The following is a 19998-nucleotide window of genomic DNA, read 5'->3' on the forward strand; positions in this document are numbered from 1 at the left end:
CCAAGGGTCTGGGTCTGTAGTCACCTAGGCAAATTGGTGAGGCTTTTTTACCAAACCTTGTCCAGGAAGTGGGGGTGCAGGGTTTTGGGAAGTATTTTGGGGGGAAAGACATGTCCAAACAGCTCTTCCCCAGTAACCAGTATTTGTTTGGTGGTGGTAGCGGCCAATCCAAGGACAAAGGGTGGAATATTTTGTACCTTGGGGAAGTTTTGACCTAAGCTGGTAAAGATAAGCTTAGGAGGTTTTTCATGCAGGTCCCCACATCTGTACCCTAGAGTTCAGAGTGGGGGAGGAACCTTGACAAGGTCGATTCCTCCTGGGTCTGACCAGGAGTTGGAAGGATTTGGGGGGAACCCAGGCCCGCCCTCTACTCCGGGTTCCAGCCCAGGGCCCTGTGGAATGCAGCTGTCTAGAGTGCCTCCTGGAACAGCTGTGCGACAGCTACAACTCCCTGGGCTACTTCCCCATGGCCTCCTCCCAACACCTTCTTTATCCTCACCACAGGACCTTCCGCCTGGTGTCTGATAATGCTTGTACACCTCAGTCCTCCAACAGTCTGCGTTCTCACTCTCAGCTCCTAGTGCCTCTTGCTCCCAGCTCCTCACATGCACACCACAAACTGAAGTGAGCTCTTTTTTAAAACCCAGGTGCCCTGATTAGCCTGCCTTAATTGATTCTAGCAGCTTCTTGATTGGCTGCAGGTGTTCTAATCAGCCTGTCTTAATTGTCTCCAGAGGACAATTACCTTGTTACCTTACCCAGGGAAAAGGGACCTACTTAGCCTGGGGCTAATATATCTGCCTTCTATTACTCTCCTATAGCCATCTGGTCCGACCCTGTCACACAGGATAAATTCTCTCTCTGCAGGGAAGCTGTTTCAGACACACTATTGGGGCTCCCCAACAGCTGGGGTCATAAAGTCCTGATTCAGGTCCAGCTCTGCTGTTGCTGCCAGCCATGTCCCCCCTGTTCCTCTCCTTGTAAGCTGAACTCAGGAAATGTGAGGTGCTGTACGTTTAGCCAGGCCATCAGTCCAATTTTAAACTTGACGGTCCTGTGTTTTTTTTTTTTTAAGGTTTGTCTCCTGTCCAGTATTGATATAAAACCAGATGTGGTTTTGTCTGGTGTTAGGCACAGAGAATGCCATTTTGAAGAGTTTACCACTCCAACCCATCGGTGTGACATCACACACCATGAATGCAAGGTCATGCCAGCAGGGGGACACAGATGGGGGTGGGCCAGTGCTGTTCCTGGAAGTACCTGGATGTCCGGTATTTTAAAGATGTGTGAGTGGCCACCCTGTGTACACTTTACACACGCTTCTAAAGGTCATCAAACTAGAAGTGGTGTGAGACCCTCTACTCACACACTCACCCTGCTCTCTCTGGTCTCCAGCGATGGACTGGAACATCCCAGCAGAGACCAGGAGTGTGTAACGATACAGCACCACACTCTTGTTTTTGTTAAGTTTCCCTATTTACCTAGGAGACTCAGACACCTACTTGACAGCCAATGAGAAGACAGTGGAAATCAAGCAATTTCTGGGGAAAACAGAGCTATAGCAGGGCTGATTTTCCCCTTCTATCTTTATATCTGTGAAATGCATTGATATAATTAGAGTATATTTCATGATCAAACCTGGCTCCTTGAGTAATAGAAGATTAGTCCCCTGGCAAAAATCCTATGGTATCTTCTTAACATTGCTTGAAAAACCTTGTCATGTAAACCCTCTGGCTGAAGCCCTAGAAAGGGGGGAGCTGTTGTACTAATTTAGATGGAATAAATGTGCCAAGCATGTTACTATAACCCAGTCACTGTCCAACATTAAACAGCATTAAACAAGGTTCGTGGAGAGACTTCAGTCTGCTTAGTACCATGGCAACCACACCATTGACAATTCTTTTAACCTTTAATTAAAGATAAAGAAAAGAAGAAAAAACAACTAAAATATTTGAAATGTAAAGTATTAAGTAAGGTTTTTATTTTAATAATTTTTTGTTCCCGGTTCCCTAGCAGAAGATAACTTTTACAAGGAAATCTCCACTTGTTTGACCATCTTTTAGATGGTATTAAAGACACCTGGGAAACTATATGTACCACCCTGAGCACCCCGATAGGCAATACCACCCATTCTCAAGTATTGAGTCAAGGGGGTTGAAACAAAGAACTTTATTTGGGGTGTAGGGGTAAGAGAAGAGATATGGGGGACAACAGAATAAACTTGAGAAAGACAATTTATAAATTAACAATATTAGTAAGACTCTCCCCAGGATGTCTTAGTAACAGTCCCCACTTCAGACTGCCTCTGGTAGTTGTGAGTAGCTTGATGTGTTGTAGCTAATTCTCTCCCCTCCTCCCCCACTTCTATAGGTCTCTGATAGCTTCTCCAAAGATTCAGCACAAAGGCAGCTTCAAGCCAACCGAGGTCTTTAAGGCAGTGAGTGGAGCTAAGGTGGCAGACAGTGCAGAGACAGCATTGCTTGGACAGTATACATTGTATATGGCTGCATGGTCTTATATTTATTATTTGTCAGTTACTATAAACAGATCTAAAAATAAATAATTGTACCATATAAGTAAGGCCTTACATAGACTTTGCAACATTTTCTATCATCTTTAGTATTTTGAAGGTATACTACTTTGTATTTCATATTTGGGTATTTGGCTGTTTAGCTTTTGTGGTTTTATTTTACTTCTTTTCTTCTATAACTATTTCAGTATAGTACAGTATCTATTTAAACAAATTAAAACCGAATTTATTTTTCCCAGAAATAAAATGAAATCTGTCCCAACTAGAGTTGGGTAAGAATCAAAAATCCTCATCTGAACTTCCACAACTTGCTGGAATTTGAAATGCAGATGCAAATTTTGCAGCTTAGGATCATTTGTAGTCCTTAAAGAAAAAAAGAAACCTATTTTATAGGTAAAACCCTGCTTTCTCTATTGTCATTTTTCTACTTATCTAAGGCTGCAGCCTAAGACATGTTAGTTACATGCATTATTGTACATTCCCACTTATCTGTTAGAATTGTAAACAGCATCCAATTACACTTACTGGTTAGCCCTGTAGAATCCATTCAGCTACTGAGAACGGAGATGGATTCCTCTGTGGTCCATGCATCACTAGCAGGATGAATGTTTACGTTCCAGTTATGGGATTGGTTTCTGTCATCATTTTGTCTTGTGTTTTTTCATTAATGACAAATCAGGAGCACAGGTGTAACTGAGAGCAGGTTTTGGCCTATCTAGACTTAATTATAGGAGATAACGCAAGAGCCAGGAAGAACACACCTTCATTTGCAATTCTCAGTTGGAGTTTTAAAGGCTGGCAGTTACAACTATCCTTTTATTTGGAAACTGAGTAAATCTGATCCAAAGTCTTTCAAAGGCTACAAGCTTGGAACCTCACTAATTCATATATTTAAAATTACTTTTTAGAGTTAGATGTTGGCAGGGTTGCAAGTTGGAAAAGCGGTCAAAACATTTCTTACTGAGATGATCTCTGCTTAGTCAACCATGTTTAATGTTAATATTGATGCACTGTGTTTGGTATTCGATAAGTGGGCATTAGGAAAGATCAGCAAGTCATATGGTTTCTGTAATTTTAGGTGGCTGGATAACTGCTTCTCCTGGATAAACCCCTGCAGTAGATTCATGGACAGTGGGCTTTCTTTCCTTGATAAACTTTCCAGAGCACTGTGAATACAGAAGATCTCCCTTCTGAATCCTGTCACGTTATCAAGAAAATGCAGTTTAGCCTGAAAATATGCCAACAAATAATTCTGAGGGAAAAATCAGCCAAAACACAGATATCCAATGGGAGGTAAAAACCACTAAAGCACTAATGATGCAAGACAGTTGGTCAACAGAGGATATTGAAATAGACATGAGAAGATTGTAATGCAACATGGCAAAGTGACTCAAGAACCCCTTAACGACAACTGGCAAGGGGGTTACAGGAATATCCTGTTTCTGGTATGTACATTCTGGTTCACCAAAGAATGTCGTTAATATTGTTGTGAAATGTATGTACAGATATTATTAAGGAGTTAGGCATATATACTGAAACTCTACTCTAAAATCTGTATCAAGGCAGAGTTGACAAACAGATTTTTTGTCAGACACCCAATGTTTATTCACTGGTCACTCTGTTGAAATGTAAATTAAGTATTGTTTCATTCATAATGGACCACACATCTAAGATCAATACAGATGATGGATTGTAAGAATTTCAGAAAGGAGCTAACAGGCATAGAAACACTGTGGTGGAAGAGAACCTTATCTGGAGATACACTTCAGAGGTTTCCTGGACTATGTTTGGGTAACACTCCATCATCCTGCACCTAGGAGCTAAACTGACAGTGCGTTTACAGTCATGAAAACCAGATCATAACCAGCCTTGGCTAGAAAAGAATACTGGGTGAGATACGATTTCTTTAAGCAGGAGGTTAGCCTGTTGTCTCTATAAAATGTGTTATGATTTTGTTTTATATGTAATCATTGGTTGTATTATCATTGCTCATCATCTCTTGAATCTTTTTTATTAAACTTATCCTTGTTTTCATGATAAATATATCTAAGTGTTGTAATATTAAGCAAGGCGCTGATTCTGAGTTGAATCATACAAATTGGCATATACACTGTTCCCATGGAGACAGTTTACCTCGTATTTCTGTGAGTGTTCAGCAGATAAGGGGCTGGGACACTATAAGGGAACGCTTCAAAGGGACTTGAGGAGTGAGATGTGACCTTAATAGCAGGGGTGGGCAAACTTTTTGGCCCAGGGGACACATCAGGATTGTGAAACAGTATGGAGGGCCGGGTAGGGAAGGCTGTGCCTCCTCAAACAGCCTGGCCCCCGCCCCCTATCCACCCCCTCCCACTTCCCGCCTCCTGACTGCCCCCCTCAGAACTCCTGAACCATTCTATCACCCCTGCTTCTAGTCCCCTGACCACACCCTCTGCCCCCTGACAGACCCCCTGGGACCCCAGACCCATCCAACCCCCCACACACTCCTTGTCCCCTTACCGCCCCCTCCTGGGATGCCCTGCCCCTAACTGCTCCCCCGGGATCCCACACCCTATCCAACCCCCCTTTCTCCCTGTCCCCGACTGCCCCAACACGTATCCACATCCCCGCCCTCTGACAGGCCCCCCGGGACCCCAGATCCATCCAACCCACCCCCACACACACACTCCTTGTCCCCTGACCGCCCCCTTTCAGGATCCCCATCCCTAACTGCCCCCCCAGGACACCACACCCTATCCAACCCTCCCCCACTCCCTGTCCCCACCGAACCCTGGGACCTCACCCCCTATCCAACCCCCGCTGCTCCCTGTCTCCTGACCGCCCCCCACCCCGAACCTCTGCCCCATCCAACCGCCCCCTGTTCCCTGACTGCCCCCGGGACCTCCTGCCCTCCCCCCATGCCCTTACCATGCCACTCAGAGCGGCAGGACAGGCTTATTTGAAAGCCTGGGAAGTGGGCGGGCACAAGCCACACTGCCGGCGCAGCAGCGTAGCTGCGGGGGAGGGGAGACCTCAAGGGAGGGGCTGGGGGCTAGCCTCCCCAGCTGGGAGCTCAGGGGCCGGGCAGGACGGGCTCGCAGGCCGTAGTTTGTCCACCCCTGCTAATAGCATGTGAACGGAAGAGGGCAAGGGGCTCCCTGCTATTGGGTAGTGAGTTTCAGCTGGCATAACCAGATCAGCATACCCCACTTCACTAATGTCATAAACTGTATCTGATATGTGTTATGTAAGGTATCACTGGAAAACTAACACAGTGATCATTAATATTCTTGAATGATGTATGTATGGTTAACACCCAAGGGAGCACACAAATATGAAGGAAAGGTGGAACTAAAATACATTTACCAGGCCAGTCTGCAGCATGAGTAAACAAGTTTCTCCCAGAAAAAGACAAGCCAGCATCTCCAGCCAGGTGTAATCAGAACCGATTAGCAGTCACATGTCATGTGGCCATCCATTTGCATCAGAGAGGGCAGGAACAAATCAGTTTGCATTTTAACAAACACCAGTGGTGGAAGAAACCAGCAAGGAACTTCCTTCATCACCAGACTTCATATTGCCTTCCTCACATGTTGAATTAGCTTTATTTTTGGGCAGTAACTTTCAGAAGAATCCATTTCAAAGGTTCACTGGACTATAAAAAGCGGGGCAAAGAACCCCAAGTTATCTTTCACCTAAGAAGAACCAGCATCCTGTTCTTCTGTGGAAGGTCCTGACTGAGAGATAGTCAGAAATGCTGGACAAGGAGTGACTGGTGAGAGAAACCACCTTTAAAAAAAGCTGTTTAAGTTTTAGACTTTTAGATGCATGTTTTTGACTTTTAGTTCTTTTTACCCATATCTACCTTTATTTCCTGTATTTCCTTAACCTATGTCCTGTTGTTAGTAAATGTGTTTTATTTTAATCTAAACAAATCCAGTGCTATATTTTAATTGAAATGATTGTTTACTCCAGTTAATGTGGCAAGCCGCTAGGCATTGACTCTTTAAAGGTGCAAACAAACTTTATTCTTCCTCTGAATGGTCCAGAAAAGGGCTGGATATTGCAGAGCACATAGTTTTGAGAAAGTTCAGGACTGGAAGTGCATTGAAGTCACATGGCTGGTAGTATACAAAGCTGTTAGATACCAGAGTCTGGCTGGGATGTAACAAGCAGGCTGTTGGAATCAGAGTGCTAAGCCAAAGTGGCTTAACACACAGACCACTCAGTGCATGCTTGTCTGCTGGCTGCTGGTGTCCAGGCTGTAAGCCACAGCAGCAGAGCATTTCAGGCACCCAGGACTACAGGGAAGGCAGTGACACAACCCCTCACTGGTCTTGACTGCATCCCAGAATGTGACAGGGAGGCACAACTATTGTTAACCTGCAAGGCAAAATAAAGGTTGGCATAGCCCAGAGGTGAGTGCATGGGTGGCTAATTGGCTGGTAGTATCAGGGAGCCGACAACCAACTAAGCACAAGCAAGTCCCCCTTGCTGGAGGCAGAGGGTAACAACAAGTGACTCTCAATAGCCTAAGAACTGTTACAGGCAGCAAAAAAAGGTCAGTGCAAATTTGGCTTGCGTTTACAGACTTCTTATCACAGAGCAGGGAAATAACTGTCCCAGTGTATACAACATTGCTGTGATCACACCTGGAATACTGTATTCAGTTCTGGACACCATGATACCAAAAAAGATACTGACAAACTGAAGGCAATTCAGGAGGAGCAAAAAAAATAAGCAGGTGGATGGTTGGGTTACTTAAGGGTGAAGAATGTGGCACCTATCCAGCAAAGCACATTTTAAAGTGTACATCGGACTACTTACATGCTTAAAAATAAGTATGTGCTTTGCTGGATCAGGGCCAAAATGAGCTAGCTCTTTTTAGATTATCTATGATATTAATAAGGGATGGGTGTGGTAAGAGCCTACAAACACTTAAAGGGTGTTAATGTGAGGGATTTTTTAGGATTGTACAAAAGGGTATAACTAAAGGCAGTTGGCTTAAATTAAGTAAGGGGAAAATAGAGGCTAAATATCTGAGGAAATGTCCTAACAGTGCAATGTTTTAAGCTGTGGATCAGTCTCCTAAGGAAGAAAATTCTCATCTCTTATGACATTTAAAACAGTCTGGAAGAATTGGTAGTGAGAGTGTACTTGTGTTTTAGGCTCATTTGGGATCATTTGCTGAACGTAAAAATACCTCTTAAGAGACGATGTAAGAGGCAGCAGAATGCAGGTTGACAAACGCTTGGTAAAATTATTTCTGCTTCTAATGTTAGTGGCACTTTAAAGGGATAATGGAACGTGCATGAGCTGTGACTATGCCTTTATCCGCTCTTTGACAGTGTAACTCTATGGGGAAGTTGTCAAATAATATAGATTTAGAGTCTTCCAAAAGAGCTTCTTCTAGGAATGGCTCAAGCATTTTTACATGTTCTTAACAATTGGAAGAGAAAACTAATACTGTTTTTCTTGTTTGTGTTTTTTACTGAACATAATTGATGGGCAAAATTGAGAAAACAAATTATATTAAAATTATTAACTAACACTACTCACAAAAATTCAGAATGAACCAGAAAGTAATAAGAATTGAAGTAAAGATATAATAAAAGATAATTTTCCTATATAGGAAAATCAAAACACTGGAAAATAGCTCTAATTTAGGAGTAGTGGAGTTAGTTGAAAGTGTAGATCGAGGATATTTATTTAAGGATATTATTTTTTTACATTTGATCCTCCCTCAGGACTGAGGGTTTTTAATTCTTTCTCAAGGGTTAATGCTGATTCTGGTTCCAAATTGGCAGTTGTTTCAGATATATTTAAAAAAATATTTGTGCACACTCCTATTACACCAGAACCACTGTTCAAGAAGGTTTTAAGATATCTGAGATACTGTAAAAAAGAAGAGTTATAGTATTCCGGTAAAATGCTCTTTTATCGGTCTTAACTAGAGTTAACCAGGCTTGATGTAGAACATTTATATTAAAACCATATTGCTCTCGTATTACTACCAATATGGTTGTCTTATACCTAGCAAAGCTGTATATAATGTTAAACGCAGTGGGTAAAATCCTGGCCTCAATTCAGTCAATGGCAAAACTCCAATTAGCTGCAGTAGGGCTAAGATTTCATGCATTTATATAGATGCATATACAGTACATATCACCACGTCTGTCAGAGTGCCACACCTGACTGGTCATCTAGCTTTTCTGCAATCTAAATAAAAAGAAGACTCAAATAAATGTTGCAATTTGGAATGTTTGGACACCCAACAGATGCTCCAGATCTGAGTATGGAACCACTATATAGAGTATTGTCTTGGTACAATATAGATACTGCAGCACTCGGTGAGACAAGACTTGTTGGCAAGTCGCAGCTAGAAGAAGTGTGTGCTGGTTACACCTTTAACTAGATTGGCAAATCTGAGGATAAAGGCAGATGCCCTGATTTGATGTGGTGTGATACTATCCATTCTTCAATGGTCTGCAAATTTGAATCACTGTCAAAAGGTGTTAGCAACAGACTTGTGCTTCTCCATATCAGTCTTTCTAAAGGTCGTTATGCTTCTGCCATCAGTGCATATGCACTGACAGTGATCCATCCAGATGAGGATAAGGAGGACTTCCATCAAACCTTTCATAGTGTCATCAGGGCACTCCCATGTAATGATAAGCTGATCATTTTAGGTGATTTTAATGCCAGGGTTGGTCATGACTATGCATCATGGGCTAACATGATAGATCATCACCTAGTTGGTAATGCAAACTTGAATGGCTTTCCAAATGTGCTGAGTACAACCTAGGCATCACCAACACAGTCTTTCAACAGGGCAACAAGTATAAGATGACTTGGATGCATGCTTGTTCAAAACACTGGCACATGATTGATTATGTTATTGTACAGGAAAGAGATCTCTGCAATGTCAGACTCACTCGTGTCATGAGAAGCGCTTTCTGCTAATCTGACCATAGACTCATGAGAAATCAAATGTCCCTTCATAGTGCTCTCAAGCAACGTAGACAGAGGCATAAGCCAGTGAAGAAAATCAATATTTCAAGCCTGGAAAACTGTGACAAACAGTCTGAATTCCAAAAGAAACTCATGGAAGCATTTTCCTTGGTTACAGAATCCTTAGTGGACGCTGAGACAGCCTGGAAACATTTTCAGGCACAAAATCATGAGGGTCTCTTTGGGTGCCCTGAAAAGTTTATTTTTGTATGCAGTGTTGTAGCTGTGTCAGTGCCAGAATATTAGAGACACAAGCTCAGTGAGGTAATATCTTTCATTGGACCAACTTCTGTTAATGAAAGAGACAAGCTTACAAGATACACGGAATTCCTCTTCAGGTCTGTAAAAGGTACTAAGGTTGTCACAGCTATATACAAAATTTAACTGATAGTTCAGCAGTTGCTAAACTTTTAATTTAGTTTAGTTGCTAAACTATCGGTTCGATCTTTTATTTAGTTGTTACACTCCTAGTACCTTTCCCAGACCTGAAGAACTGTGTAACTCAAAAGCTTGTCTCTCTCACCTACCAACCAAAACTGGTCCAATGAAAGATATTACCTCACCCATCTTGTCTCTCTAAGTTTATTTCTGTCATTCGATCCTTCCATGATGGGATGATGGCCAGAGTGGTGGAAAATAGCAAGCTATTGGATATATTTCCAATCACTGATGACACAAACAAGGTTGCATGCTGGCTCCCACACACTTTTTTTCCAGATATGGGTATGGATGTGTTTCGTGATATTGGCCAGAGGAATATTTATCCAGTTCCACACTGAGGGGCAGTTGTTCAATCTGCAATATCTATCATTGCATGAAGGTGGCAGATTTACTCATTAAGGAACTTTTATTTGCTGCTGACTGTGCACTGGTTGGTCACTCGATTGATGACAGTCAATTTATAACTGATGACTTCATTCGGGCAGATAATCACTTTGGTTTTACAATCAGCCTAAAGAAGACTGAAGTACTGTATCAACCCATCCTGCGAGATGTGCATCTCTACCCAATTATTAAGATCAGCAATGCTTTTCTCAAGTCCGTGGAGATGTTTTGCTACTAGGGAGTATGCTGTCACAGAATGCCTCAATTCATTATGAGATTACCCATTGCATAGCCAAGGCCAGCTCTGTATTTGGAATGCTGTCACACCACCTATGGAATGATAGGGGCATCAAAATAAGCATTAAGCTAAATGTCTATCATGCAGTTGTACTCACAATGCTTTCATATGGTTGTGACACATGGACAAGATATTGCTGCCTCATTAGGAACTTGATCATTTCCATATGTGTTGTCTTTGGTCTGTTATCAGGGTCAAGTGATGGGCTAAAATTCCCAATATCAAAATCCTTCATCATTGTTGGATGTCTGGCATTCAAAGCATGTTCATAAAAGATCAGCCACATTGGTCTGAGCATCTCATTCATATGACCAGTTCAAGAATACTGAAACACATATTTTATGGTCAGCTAAAGCAAGGCATCTGTTTTTATGTGGCTAGTACAAATGATGTAAAGATATATTGAAGTCAAACTTAACAGCATATCAGGTTGAACCCAGCAATTGAAAAGCAACAGCCCATGAGAGAGCAAGGTGGTGGCAGATTTGTCATGTTAACCACTTTGAATCAAGGCACACTAACACTTTAAATGAAAGATGTGAATGGCACAAAGCACGGATACAACAGCCTGCAATGGCTCTGGATAATCTTGTCTGTCCCACCTGTAACTGTGTTTGAGGTTCTTGCATTGGTCTGATCTCATACACAGATGTTAGCCTGTAGTGTCTGTTGAGTCCTCCTATGTTGTGTTAGTATAAGACTCAATCACACATCACTAAAGAGTAGAGCAGTTCCCTTATACTCTTGTAAAATAGTGCCAATAAGCCCATAACACACTAACACAGAATGTTCTTGAGCAGTTAGTAGTGAATTGTATTAATAATCAGAGCTATGTTATTGACCTTGGCACTACTTCATTCAATATTAATAACATTTGAAATACATTTTGGTATTATCTTCAAGTGAAATCAATATATGTCTATAATTAGAAATAAGTAATCAAAATCTAATAAATAGAGATAAAAAGGTCTTATTAGCTATGCCAATAAATGATTGTATATTGAAACAGCGTTATAAAGAAGACATGTATTGCACGTATGCACCTATGATGCAATTACACAAATTATGCCAAGTACTTGTTGTGTTTCAATTAACCTTTCCACAAATAACTCTTACTGATGTCAGTAATAATGATTTATATTGACATAGGTATGATCCTGCATGTACTCATTGTCTTCAAAAGGTGCAAGATCAAACCCCTAGTGTCTTTCATTCAGAAGAATCCCATAGCTTAAAAAATATGGAAAGCTCTCCCGTCCTGTTTGTAGCATAATTCAGAGAAGAGAATTTTATTGTAAATATATGCAGTTTGTTGCACCCACCACTGAAATATAGTAATATCTGGGGTAAAAATAAAATACAGTAAGCATTTAGCTGTATTAAAGAGAAGAATGGAGGGAGCAGTGAAGCAGACAGCTGAAGACCTGAGAGCAAGAGGGGTAGGAGGGAGGCTGAGGCAAACAACCAATTGGCAGATGGAAAATAATGTCCAGCGTTTGAATTGTCTAATGTCTAGCACCTGTGAAAGTTTGGGATAGGCCTCACACGTAAACCCATGCCAATCCCCAATTGCTTCAGTGCTGGTTCTTGTTGCTGGGGGCCATTTTGTTCCGGGAGCTTAGTTCCACTGCTGGAACATGCTACTCTGCTTCCTCAGCCCAAAATGGGAGGTGGTGTTGTGACAGGTATGGCAATTTCCTGCAATATCCTGGACAAGCCTTGTTAAATTAAATTTAAATACCTTAGGACTCATGGTGTTAAAGATGCAAACGTTTACATACAATCCCACAATAATGCATAATGTCTCTAGGTAGGAGACGTGACTAATGTAAATCCTGTAAAGTGTTATGAGCTTCAAAGATTTCATTGTGCCAGACAAGAATGAACTTTCAGTTGCACGGATTTCCTGGGAAATACTTGGGAGGAGGGGAATGCAAATTCCTACCTCCACTCCCAACCTTTTGAAGCTAAGCCATGAGGAGAATCCCATTGTCTGCTGATATTTGGTCCCAGGATCTAAGGCCCAAGTGTCAAAAAGGAGTAAATCACAGATTCATGGGGGGTTCCTGCTCTGAGCAATAGGTGTTACAAAATTGTAATCACGGAAAAATCCCTGGGTGGGTTTGAAAGACTGAATCCTACCAGAACCCCTGATAGAGTTGGGGAGAGAGGTGAACCCTAATAAGTTTATTAGCATGCATGTAGGTTCGTTTATTGTATTTAATGTGTTTTCCCTCTTTAAGAATAAATGTGTGTGTTCAGAAAGAGCTGTTTGGTAACTTCTAACTATGGGCAATTATGTTGTCTATAGGATCTGAGGAGAAAGCAAAGTAGGCCTACTTTGCTAATCTGACTTTGCTGGGAAACTTACAGTGTAGGCAGGAAACTGTGCAGCCTGGAAATACCCCTGTCAGGATGGAGTGAGACACGTGTCTCCGCCCAAGAGAGGTGATCTGGAAGCCTGAGACTAAGTGCCCTTACTGGACCATGGAGTAGGAGTACAGTTGCATTCGCCCCGAACTGTGATAGCTGTACCTGAGGCCTACCTCAGTTGTGAGCCTGACTGTGGGAAAGTGGATGGAAATTTGTAAAATGGTTTAGTTACACATAATAACAAATTTTAGAAAATGTTGATGGGAAAAGGTAACAGAAGTCCAACTCAGACTATTTGTAAAATTAGTTGTTTGTAAAAATTAGCAAAATTGAAAATAACAAAGACTGAATTAGTCTAAACAAAATTACATTACCAATATAACTCAAGGACTACAGACCAGTGTGGAACCAGAAGTTAATGGACTAAACTTGGCATGTTGGATGTAAGGCCAGATTGGTAAACAAAATAATGAAAAGATGCACTATTCCATCAATCACTCCTCTTTCAGGGCCCTTAAAAAGAAACTGTGGGGGAATGGGAATTTGCAAATTGATTGGGGGAATTCCTGGAGGAAGTGGAAGGCTGTTAGGCCTCCATCCCTCTCCAGGGATTTAATCCTTCACCTAGGGATCCTGAAGTTCACTGCATCATCATGAGATCCAGGTCACAACACACCAATGGGGACATCTGCCCATCACCACTACACCAGTGACGACTCCAACCAGGGACACGTGAGATCTTGCTTGGTCTCCCCTTCCCTTGTGTGCTCCTTTCTGCCCCACTATTTTCCCTTCTGTTCTGCTCTCTCTCCCAGCTTTCCATCTGATCTGGTCCTAAGTTCATAGAATCACAGAATATCAGGGTTGGAAGGGACCTCAGGAGGTCACCTAGTCCTACCCCCTGCTCAAAGCAGGGCCAATCCCCAACTAAATCATCCCAGCCAGGGCTTTGCCAAGCCTGACCTTAAAAACCTCTAAGGAAGGAGATTCCACCACCTCCCCAGGTAACGCATTCCAGTGTTTCACCACCCTCCTAGTGAAAAAGTATTCAACCTAAACCTCCCCCACTGCAGCTTGAGACCATTACTCATTGTTCTGTCATCTGCTACCACTGAGAACGGTCTAGAGCCATCCTCTTTGGAACCCCCTTTCAGGTACTTGAAAGCAGCTATCAAATCCCCCTTCATTCTTCTTTGCTGCAGACTAAATAATCCCAGTTCCCTCAGCCTCTCCTCATAAGTCATGTGCTCCAGTCCCCTAATCATTTTTGTTGCCCTCTGCTGGACGCTTTCCAATTTTTTCACATCCTTCTTGTAGTGTGGGGCCCAAAACTGGACACAGTACTCCAGATGAGGCCTCACCAATGCCGAATAGAGGGTAATGATCACATCCCTCGATCTGCTGGCAATGCTATTACTTATACAGCCCAAAATGCCATTAGCCTTCTTGGCAACAAGGGCACACTGTTGACTCATGTCCAGCTTCTCATCCACTGTAACCCCTAGGTCTTTTTCTGCAGAACTGCTGCCCAGCCACTCGGTCCCCAGCCTGTAGCAGTGCATGGGATTCTTCCGTCCTAAGTGCAGGACTCTGCACTTGTCCTTGTTGAACCTCATCAGATTTATTTTGGCCCAATCCTCCAATCTGGATCCTATCCCTACACTCCAGAGTATCTACCTCTCCCCCCAGCTTAGTGTCATCTGCGAACTTGCTGAGGGTGCAATTAATCCCATCATCCTATCCACTTTATAGTCCATTCATCCAGCCCATACTTCTTTAACTTGCAGGCAAGAATACTGTGGGAGACCATATCAAAAGCTTTGATAAAGTCAAGAAATAACATGTCTACTGCTTTCACCTCATCCACAGAGGCAGTTGTCTCGTCATAGAAGGCAATTAGGTTAGTCAGGCATGACTTGCCCTTCGTGAATAAATGCTGACTGTTCCTGATCACTTTCCTTTCCTCTAAGTGCTTCAAAATAGATTCCTTAAGGACCTGCTCCATGATTTTTCCAGGGACTGAGGTGAGGCTGACTGGCCTGTAGTTCCCCGGATCCTCCTTCTTCCCTTTTTTAAAGATGGGCACTACATTAGCCTTTTTCCAGTCATCTTGGACCTCCCCCAGTCGCCACGAATTTTCAGAAATAATGTCCAATGGCTCTGAAATCACATCCACCAACTCCTTTAGCACCCTTGGATTCAGTGCATCCGGCCCCATGGACTTGTGCTCGTCAAGCTTTTCTAAATAGTCCTGAACCACTTCTTTCTCCACAGAGGGCTGGTCACCTCCTTCCCATACTCTCAGGTTTCAGAGTAACAGCCGTGTTAGTCTGTATTCGCAAAAAGAAAAGGAGTACTTGTGGCACCTTATAGACTAACCGATTTATCTGAGCATAAGCTTTTGTGAGCTACAGCTCACTTCATCGGATGCATACTGTGGAAAGTACAGAAGATCTTTTTATACACACAAAGCATGAAAAAATGGGTGTTTACCACTACAAAAGGTTTTCTCTCCCCCAACCCCACTCTTCTGCTGGGATTAGTTTATCTAAAGAGATCACTCTCCTTACAATCTGTATGATAATCAAGTTGGGCCATTTCCAGCACAAATCCAGGTTTCCCCCCCACACACACACAAACCCACTCTCCTGTTGGTAATAGCTTATCTAAAGTGATCACTCTCCTTACAATGTGTATGATAATCAAGGTGGGCCATTTCCAGCACAAATCCAGGGTTTAACAAGAACGTCTGAGGAGGAGGAGGGGGTAGGAAAAAACAAGGGGAAATAGGCTACCTTGCATAATGACTTAGCCACTCCCAGTCTCTATTCAAGCCTAAGTTAATTGTATCCAATTTGCAAATGAATTCCAATTCAACAGTCTCTTGCTGGAGTCTGGTTTTGACTGACCAATTATTATTATTTCATCAACTACAATTTGTTAATGACAGTAAAAGCATCCTGACTGGTTAATAACTTAGATGGGTAAATAGTTAAATCAGACAGTGTTTTAATATCATGTGCTGCAAAGAGCCACAGGAGACACATTAAAGAGTCACTTGTGGCTCTTGAGCCTGAGTCTGAGTATCACTGGTGTAGAGTGACCTGGCTGGAGGGCTGAGTCGTGGAGAGGACAGCTGTGGCTCCTGAAAGCAAGGGAGGAGCTGTAGAGCAGAAACTGACCAATCCAATCCCCAGAACTACCAGGAGATGGCGCCATCCAGCCGTAATACAAGAAGTCAGTAATGGACTGTGCTGACAACAACCCTGAGGTGAGGGGCAGAGAGAGAGACTGAAAGGTAGTTGAACCCCACCAAAAGGCCCATAATGGAAAAAGAACCCCTAAGTAAAGGTGAAAATGGAAATGCTTACAGTACAGACTTTTTTTGCTGAGGGAAATTGTCCCCTAGTGGGATTCTGGAGTTGCCGCTCCCATAAAGGAGAGCTGAGAAGCGACACGGGTGGGTCCCTGCTACGTGGGGGCAGATATTAGAGAACCAGCAGAGACCGTGGGAAGCTCAAGAGTATTTACATGGTGCAGGTAGCTGGTCAACACCAGCAGCTGTACAGAATCCTGTAGGAAAGAATCAGGAGGAGTCATAAAATCCAGGAATGGCAAGGGCACTCCAGGACCAGGAAGCCAGAGGCTCAACCCTAAAGGTGCTACAGTTGTAGGAGCAGGGAGTGGTAGGGGGCTTATTCCTTCACCCACTTACTTCCCTGGTCCTTCTCGCATGAACAGAGAGCAACAATACCCAAAGTCCAAAGGTGCAAATAATTCAATGTTTATTGGAGTGAACTTCCAGCAAGCATGATTCCAGTTTCCTTCCTTAGTGTCCCCCTTCCCAGCTCTGACACCACAGAGCCTTACACCTGTGTCCCTGTTCCCATTCCTGCCCTTAGCCAAACATTATTCCAATTTCCTTACTCCCATTCCCTGTTCCCATTTCCCCCTTTAGCAAAACATGATTCCAATTTCCCCACCCCCATTCCCTGTTCCCATTTCCCCCACATACACCCACTCACTTCCTGACTGACTGCAGACTATATAGTAAAACTTGAGTTCTGCTTTGCTATATGTTAACCAATCATTTTCCTGAAATTTAACTAACCAATCCTAACATATTGTAACATGATTACACCCAGCAAACTTTACACCCAGCAAAATTAATTATACAGCAGACAGAAACAATCACAGAACCAGTCAGAGATTATACAGACAAACAATGGCAAAGTGGGAACTATAATGACAAAACAATACAGAAGTGAGGATTTCACATCCCAGCTATTGATAAGTGAGTTCTTGCCAGACAGGATGCTATCAAACTAAGTTTTCTTTTACATTTTCTAGGCACTTCCCTTTCTCTGGAGGTGATAGGCATTGTGATAAGGACAGGATTGTATTCCTAACAGCCCAATAGCACCTTATTTCAATGTGACTAGTTTGGAATGTGAGGATGTGACCGGTCGCTTCCCAGCTTATGGCTGCCTCTGTTGCTTAGCCAAAGGCCTTAGCCTAAGAACAGGGCCTCAGACTGTCACAGTAAGAGAAGGCCCTTACACTGGCAGACAGTGATTTTGATTCTTTCTTTTATACCTCTATAACTAGCCAAGTGATAAGAATACACCTAAATTCTTAGAGTATAGGCCTTTACAGACAGGCCTGAATATCTATATCCTAACAGGGAGCGCCTGATAAGGGAGTGCTCCTGTTTGGAGGGAAGCAAAAAGCCTTACCAGGAGGCAAGGACTGAGGTCAGGGCCCCGAGAGCTTCACCGAAGAAGAGGCATTACCCCCACAAGGAAAAGAAAGGCAGTCAGGAGAAGGGCCAGGGTCTGAGGAAACAGAGAAAAGAAGAGCCAGGATCCCATAAGAATGGCGAAGAACTGCAAGATGCAGGTAAAGAAAGGTGAGGTGAAATTGGGCGGTAGGGGTGGGGAGAAAATAGACTCCCAAGGAGCAGGCTGTAAAGAAGTAGTCTACAGTCACCCCCTGGGAGGATGGATCCTGAGCTGGCAAACCCAGAAAGAGGGGAAAGCCAGATAGGTAGGAAGAAGCCCAGGGAAACAGCAGCAAGGGGTATGACCGTACAGACCTTGGCTGCTTGTTATAAGGTTCCTGGGCTGGAACCACAGTGTACCCTATCAGCCACTGGGAAGTGGCACGGGGTGTTGGAGATGCCAGTTGGACAGCTGGTCCAGAAGGACTTTGAATTTCCTGGAAGGGGAGGACCTTAGTGACCTGACTGGAAGGCCAAGCCACGAACAGAAAGCTGCAGCTATGGGAGTTAGAGGGGTCACAGTGTGAAAGAGATGACTGGTAGAAACACCGCCAGAGGAGGGCAGCACTGGCAAGATCTAATCCCCAGAGACACCAGGAGGAGGCATACGTGCAGCAAACGGACCCTGTGACATCACCACTCACATCTGAGAACCGAGCAACAGAACTTTTCCTCCCCGCTAAGAAGGGTTGTCCAACTAAATAAGGGACTCTAATTGATATCCTGTCTTTAAAAGAGGCTTTGTTAGGTTTTGGTTAAGTTTGTTTAATTTAATTTCATTTGTTTAATTTGTTTAATTTAATTTCATTTAATTTCAACTTTAACCTGTGTTATAACTTGTTTTAATTTAGCTTCTTTTACATATCTTAATAAATTCCTAAACTTTGGCATGAATTTCTTAGAGAGATTGCCATGAAACTAACAGACCAAGGTCTCTGTATACCAACTTATGAACTTTATTTAAAACTGTTTAATGTTGGATAGTTTCAGGTTCATGTTTTAACACCTGTAACTCTTTGGGCCCATTTATTCCATCTAAATTAATACAACAGAGGATGCCTGTGGAATGGATTCCTTTATCTTTTTGGCATTGGGTGTGGCAGTGACCCAATTCTCCACCTCAGGTGCCTGTTTATCCTCTCGTCTGCAGTCTCCACCTTCAGGCTGGGCCAGGTTGTGATGTTTTAGGGCCTTGGTCCTCTGGCCAAAGTAGATGTCTTCCCCTGCCAGGGCAACCAAGTGTCCAAAACAATTCAAAACAGTTCAAAACAATTCCTAGGCTCAATTCCAGCCATTCCTGGGCTCAACCATATTCTAACCCATTGTTGCTGGGCTCCATAGTCCTTTGGCCCTCCCAAGCTCAATCTTTTACCCAGCTGATGCAAGGCTAAACAATTCCTTCATTCCCCCTGGGTTAAATAGTCTCTTACCCCGTTGATACAGTGCTAACTGGTTTCTTGGCTCCCACTGGACTAAATAGTTCTTTCCTTGCCCTTTCTAGGTCACAGCTTTGACCCCACTTGCTGCAGGGGAGTCAAAGGAGACTTATTGCACCTTGGAACCCTGAACAATACTGGTGCCAACATGTAGCCAATGGTTTTAGTTTATTGTTCACATATTGTTTTCTGTTATGATTAACTAACACGTTATGTCATATATAATCATTGTATGCTAAATAGAGTTAAATTGTAGGATTATAGAAGTATAAAACTGATCAATAGTTAGAAGGGATAATTATGTATTAGGCATCTAAGTAAGTAGGGCTGAAATGCAAGGCCTGCAGACTGAGGCCTGTAAGAGTTTAGCTTAGCCACACTAAGCCATAGGTTTAAGAAATGCTTGACATAAGTGATCAACGAATGACCCTATGCCGCAAGATTATGAGAAAAGATGCTCCACTTGACCTGCTGCTCACAAACAGGGAATAATTGGTAGGGGAAGTAGAAGTGGATGGCAACCTGGGCAGCAGTGACCATGAAATGATCAAGTTCAGGATCCTGACAAAAGGGGGAAAGGAGAGCAGCAGAATACAGATCCTGGACTTCAGAAAAACAGACTTTGACCCCCTCAGGGAACTGATGGGCAGGATCCCCTGGGAGACTAATATGAGGGGGAAAGGAGTCCAGGAGAGCTGGCTGTATTTTAAAGAAGCCTTAATGAGGGCACAGGAACAAACCATTCTGATGTACAGAAAGAATAACA

At 43.0% G+C, this 19998-nt stretch overlaps 1 long non-coding RNA gene across 1 annotated transcript; it reads right to left on the minus strand.

Annotated features, from left to right (window-relative positions):
- Positions 1–1378: 1378 nt before the first annotated feature.
- Positions 1379–19554, minus strand: LOC122464964. The gene is made up of 3 exons (XR_006289435.1): positions 19381–19554; positions 15013–15015; positions 1379–1389 (listed from the first exon to the last, which is right to left on the minus strand). It is a non-coding gene; the product is annotated as an uncharacterized LOC122464964 (long non-coding RNA).
- Between the last annotated feature and the right edge of the window lie 444 nt (positions 19555–19998).

The sequence above is a fragment of the Chelonia mydas genome, chromosome 3 (assembly GCF_015237465.2).
Source record: "Chelonia mydas isolate rCheMyd1 chromosome 3, rCheMyd1.pri.v2, whole genome shotgun sequence".
Taxonomy (NCBI): Eukaryota; Metazoa; Chordata; order Testudines; family Cheloniidae; genus Chelonia; species Chelonia mydas.